The following is a 6,000-nucleotide window of genomic DNA, read 5'->3' as shown; positions in this document are numbered from 1 at the left end:
CTCTGTCTCTCTCTGTCTCTGTCTCTCTCTCTGTCTCTCTCTCTGTCTCTCTCTCTCTCTCTCTCTCTCTCTCTCTCTCTCTCTCTCTCTGTATGAGATGCTGGCCTTCATCTGATTGAACCTCACCCAGCCTCCATACTGATTTCTTACATCTTCCACCTTGCAAGAAAAGCTTAACTTTCCTATAAGAGCTTTCTGGGGTGATTCTCTGGCTCTCTCTTATAGTCCTGCCTGAAATCCATGATGACCTTTGTTCTCCTCGCCTCACTCCACTCCATTCCCAGATACCTTGGTCCCTTGATGACCTGGAGGCATAAGCAGGGCCCTTGTCCCCTCAGAAATGGCTTCTCATTCTAAAAAGTGAATGTGGTGCCTCATTTCCCTTGATATGACAGGACTTAGCCATCTCTCTTTGTGTCCTGGGCTTTGCAGGAAGCTCTTTTTCTTCTTCCCTCATTTTCTCACTTTCACTAGTGCCACAGAACCCATCTTTGGTTTTCCTTTGTGATATGTGATACCAGCAACTCCTTCTTTTTTCTTAAATAACTTTAACCTCTTCAAATAACCAAGCCAAGTTGAAATGTTTGGGTTTGTCATGTTGGCTTTACCTTCTATCTCTGTGATGGCTGTGTTTAGCTTCATTGACCCTGATGAGAGAGGTACCATGTTCCATAAGGGTTGTGAAGGACAAGCCTGTGTGCAGATTCTTGGATCTATTTCACAGATTACATATATAAAAATATATATATATTCCATATGTATATCAGATTTTCTGTATATCATGTTCTATATAGATCAAATTCCATAAATATATGAAATCCAAGGTAAATTTCATTTTAATAATTATTTATTATACTCCTACTAAGTTTAGAGATTAAACCCCCAGCCAGACATGGAAGGAGAGTGGGGAACCATAGAGATGAATTCAATATAGCATCTGTCTCCAAGGACTTAATAATCTATTAGGGAAAAATGAACTATGCTCACAATTAATTAGCATGAGTAGAATTAGAGAACTGTGGGGAAGGCACATAAATTAAATAGCAATGAGAGAGCAAAGGAGGAACTGCACAGAGAATCAGACTAGTTCCTGGAGGCGGCAGCCATTGAGCTGGGGGTTGGAGAGTGCGTGTGGCTGGGGCAAGCTGAAGGACTAAGGGTATCTCCAGTTGGCCTGAGGGTACAACAGCCAGGCTGACAAGCTGTATGGGAAACTGGTAGAAGCAGGTTAAAGAGGCAAGCACAAGGACTAGAGAGATGGCTCAGCAGTTAAGAGCATTGGCTGCTCTTGCAGAGGACCTGGGTTCAAGTCCCAGCACCCACGTGGCAGCTAACAACCATCTGTAACTCCAGTTCCAGGGGGTCCAACACCCTCTACTGACCTCCTTGGCCATTGCACAACACAGGTACACCTACCTACATACAAGCAATACACCCATACACATAATAAAATATTTTTAAGAGGCAAGCACAAATGGGCATCCATCATGCAGGAAACTTCATGGTAGTCCTAGTTGATCAGAAATCAGCCTTCCCTAACCTTGTCTGTGTCTGGTTGAGTCTGTTCATCACCAAGAGCATCTTAACCTTCCAAAGGATGTGAATGCCCCTCCTAGGAAGGTGACACCGCTCCTCCCAGAGTATAGAATCCTAGACCTTCATGATTCAGAAATCTGGTTACCAAGTAAAAGTATAAGTTTGACATCCTTTCAGTGTTTCTACGAATAACTTAAGCAGTTTATTGACTTTCTTCTGAGATGACATGGAGTGGCCTCTGTGTGAAGCTTTGAGAAGGTTCACGCGTATGGACCCCTTCTGCTAGATGGACAGAGCAGGGAATGGAAACATGCCAGATTTCTTCAGTTTTAACTTCTTGATATTTTCTTCTGTCTTTAGAGCCATCTTCATACCATAGGAGGGCCACCCTATCTAGTAGGCCCTTGATCCCTTCATGTCAGTATGGTCTGCTCTAAGTCCACTTGTAAGACTATTAGGACCAGACAGCATTCAGCCCTGTGCTTCTTACATATGGGTGGAATCTGCTTTGTAGGTAAATGTGGAAGGTTATGGATAATGGGCTGGCATTTTCTTTCTGCTACTGAAGGTCTAGGGGGAATAGGAAAATATCACAAGATTCAGATTCGAATCCTGATTCTCCCTCTAGTGCTATTGTTATGGAAGAGCACTGGCTCAATTTTCCATTCTATAAAATGGGTGGTAGTTATTTTCCCAAGGTTTTAAAGATCAAATAAGCTAGTTTACGAAAATTTGTAAATCAATAATAAAACACTAGCCGGGCCTGGTGGTACATGCCTTTGATCCTGCACTTGGGAGGCAGAGGCAGGTGGATCTCTGTGAGTTCAAGGCCAGCTTGGTCTACATAGTGAGTTCCAGGCCAGGGAGACCCTGTCTCAAAAAAAAAAAAATCACTAATGAATGTTAGATATTATTATTCCTAAGAAAGCTTTCTATAAATAATTTCTCAACCTTGTATGTCAAAGATTATCATATCAGCCCAGTTATCTTGGCCTGTTCCAGGACCTGTTTCTTGATCTTTAATTACCCCTCCTCTCCCAACACATGCATACACACTTTGGGAAAACTGAAGTTGGAAGAAAAAGCCATGGAATACAGAAATTAGCCGAAGGCATGGGCTTGAAGTATCTGGTTCCTTCCACTGCTCCCAGGCAAGATCTCTCCCCAAAAGGCCATCCAATCCAGTACCTTAGCTGTGCCTCCACTGTCCATCCTGGCAACATGAAAGCCCAAGAAACTAGACAGTGATGGCCTTGTCAGAGCCTCCTTTGATCAGGGTAGCTCTCCTAGGTCCTGTACCTAGAGACCTGTGGTTAGAAGACCATCAGGTTAACAGACTCCATCTTTTCTGCCTCTTAAGTTCACTTCCTGTCAGCATTAGAGGAAGCACTCCCCTATTCTGTCTTTTGTATTTTTGCTGACTCTTCCTCCCTAGACCTAACTAAACATACCATCTGATTACCCCACCCTCATACATAAAAACCTGAGCTCTCTCTGGAATGAATAACTTTTTGATTTGAAATGCCTGAGTAAAGAGAGAGATGGGGAAAAAAAGCTTGCAGAAGAGGATGAATTTGACCTTGGCAATGCCAAGGGGAGGGCTGGGGTCAGGTAGGAATATTTCCCTTGAGTCTTTGATCAGACTTTGACCTCTTAATGTCAGTCTCTGACTGGCAGCACTTGCCAGGGCTAAGTGATGGGCAACCCCAAGACTTCCTCCTGAACCCAGCTTTGATGACTGGCTCTGGGGGGGGAGTGCACTTCTTCTACCTTTAGGGCCTGCTTTAAGGATTAGAGGAAGGGGAGCAGCTGAAAGTCAAAGGTTCCAGCCTTCATGTTTGATTCAAAAGGCTCCCAGGGTCTCCTAGAGCAACCGTCTCTGTCAGTCAGAGCCTGTTTCCGCTCCTTCACCCTCTTATTGGGGAGACACTCATAAACATTTGTGACTGCCTACATAGGGGATAAAGTGCTGCAGGCTGCAGAGAATTATTATACCAGCCAGAACACTGCCCTCTGTCCTCTCACCTCATCTCTGGGTCTAGCCATATGCCCCTCCCTGCACTTGGTTATATACCCCATTGAGGATGCCTGGGGGCAAATGTGATCCAGGTGGGAGAGGAGGGCCTAGGAGAATGCAACAGAAAGACTTTCAGGAAGAGAACCCTATGCAGTGCCTCCCTCCTTTCTCTGTCTTCCCACACCCTTCCTCCTTCCCGTTTCCCCTGCCTTACAGGCGGCACACAGTTGGCATCCTGCAACCCATGTGCTGCTGCTGCTTGATTTATGGCTTTTATGCACACAGAGGCATCTCAAAGGTTGCAGCATGGAGAGCAGCCCAGAGCCTCCTGAGAGGAGCCTGTGAGGAAGAGAAGCCGACATGTTCTGTTTCTGCCTTTTCTGTGCTCTGCCCAGTGGAACAGTTACTACACAGCATCGTGCAGCCTGCTCAGCTTTGTCTTTAGGTTGGGAATTCAGGATGCTGCTAAAGGGATATGAGAGTCCTTTCTGTTTCTTTTGCAGTCTTCTTCCTGGAAGTCAGACTAGGCTAAGTGTTCAGAGTGAATGAGGACAACAAAGACTATAACTGCCTGGGGGTCGAGGACACTACAGGCTGCACTCCTGTGCTCTGAAGCACACAGTTGCTGATCCACAGTGCCAGGCCCTGAGGTTAAATGCTGTGGCTAGAGGGTACTCCTGAGAACCTCAAGATGGTGGCCCTCAGAACCTACTGCTCCTCGGCTGCCCCAGGGGCTCCCCAGAGAAGGAAGCATGGACTCCTCCTGATCTTGATAGTCAAAGGTCTTTAGAGGCTCCTCAGGAGAAGCCTGTTCTCCCTTCAGGATGCTTCCCCACCTATGCCAGGTACTGCCACACCCAGTGACCCAGAAAGGGCTCTGTGTCCAGAGGATGACAAATTTCCCCCAGGGAGCAGGATTTTACCACAGTGGTTAGGTGACCACTACTTCATGGCAGCCTGTTGATAGATTCAGAAGCAGCAGCTGCCACCAAGAAATCAGCTCTTCCTGACCACAGCATCTCCCTAGCTACCTATGAGCACAGAGATGGTGACAGTAATGAGATCTCTTAAGTTTTTTTGTTCTCAGAACTTAGAACATAAAATGGAGGGAAAAATACTGTTCAGGTAAATATCTGTATAATCCTCAGCAGTCGTTTTAATGTACTATCAAGGGGTAGAAAATTAATCAAACCAGCAGCTACTTCTCAGAGGTAGGCAACTGTGAAATTGAACTCTGCCTCTAGCCCAGGCAGGCCACTATGTACGTGAACCTCCCTATTAGCTATTCAGGAAACCCATAAGACAAGTTGACATGCTGACTTAACTGTGTGGTCCAGGGCAGGTCTCCCTGCCTAGGACATGACACTTTTTCCCATTGTCCCCTCTCCGTGTGTGTGTGTGTGTGTGTGTGTGTGTGTGTGTGTATTGCATGTGTATGGATGCATGTGTATGCGGAGGTATGGAGACGCTGGAGATCAACCTTAGGTCTTTCCTCAGTTGCTGTCCACCTTCCTTGGTTTTTGAGACAGGGTCTTTCATTTGGCCTGGAACGCACCAATTAGGCTAGGCTGGCTGGCCAGTGAGTCCCCAGGGATCCACCTATTTCCACCTTCCCAGAGCTGGGATTACAAGTACATGCCACCATGCTCAACTTTCTTACTTGGGTTCTGGGGATCAAAGTCAGGTCCTCACATTTGCATGGCAAGCACTTTATTGACTGAGTCATCTCACAGCCCCTTCTTATCCTCCTTTCTGAGACTCTTTGTAGAACCAGGCTGTTCCCCTCCTGTGGGTAAGTTCTATCTATCATTGTAAAGATGCTTTATTAAATATTTATACACTGAGGTTAATAATAAGATTCAGTTCTCTCCCCAAGCTGAGCAGTCTGAGTGAGCCACGTTAATGGCCTCCTCCATCTTTGGGACATTCCTGTGGGTCGTCAGCTTCATTCCCAAGGGGAGGTTCTGACAACCAGGCCTCCTAGGAGCAGCCATCTCCTACTCCCAATTCCCTGTGGCTTCTCTTGCGTGCTGCCTGGCTGAAGAGGTGCCAGGGGTGTTGTTTTCAGAGCATCTGTTCACTTTGTTCATTCCCCCCCCCCTTTTTTTTTATCATGCCACTGAGAGCAAATGCTATGGAGTCTCCTGGCAGCAGAGTCTCTGGGAACATTTGTCTCCCAACACTTTGACTTTCAGATGCTGGAAACTGGATCAGCCAGGGTCTCTCACCTTACAGTCCAGTGAGAGAGAAGCAGACTAAATCATCGTACACACCTGTCTGTGCACATAGCTGTGCATAATGTCAAATTCTGATGAAAGGGTTCCTGGAAGCTACATGAATGTATAATATCAGCCATAGTGTATAACTCACCCACTAAGCTCAGGACAGTAGCTGTGGCCTTCAGTAGAGGGATGGAGGACCAGGGCTGTCTCCAGCCCGTCAGAGTG

At 46.3% G+C, this 6,000-nt stretch overlaps 1 protein-coding gene across 3 annotated transcripts in view; it reads left to right on the top strand.

Moving 5' to 3' along the window:
* Sptb (spectrin beta, erythrocytic) overlaps positions 1 to 6,000 on the top strand; it is a 127,751-nt gene that overhangs the window by 57,848 nt on the left and 63,903 nt on the right. The gene's annotated exons all lie outside the window — the stretch shown is intronic.

This window comes from Nannospalax galili, unplaced genomic scaffold, assembly GCF_000622305.1.
Source record: "Nannospalax galili isolate Female #2095 unplaced genomic scaffold, S.galili_v1.0 scaffold285, whole genome shotgun sequence".
Taxonomy (NCBI): domain Eukaryota; kingdom Metazoa; phylum Chordata; class Mammalia; order Rodentia; family Spalacidae; genus Nannospalax; species Nannospalax galili.
The sequence above is the reverse complement of the archived record's forward strand: the minus strand, read 5'-3'. Positions and strand labels throughout refer to the sequence as shown.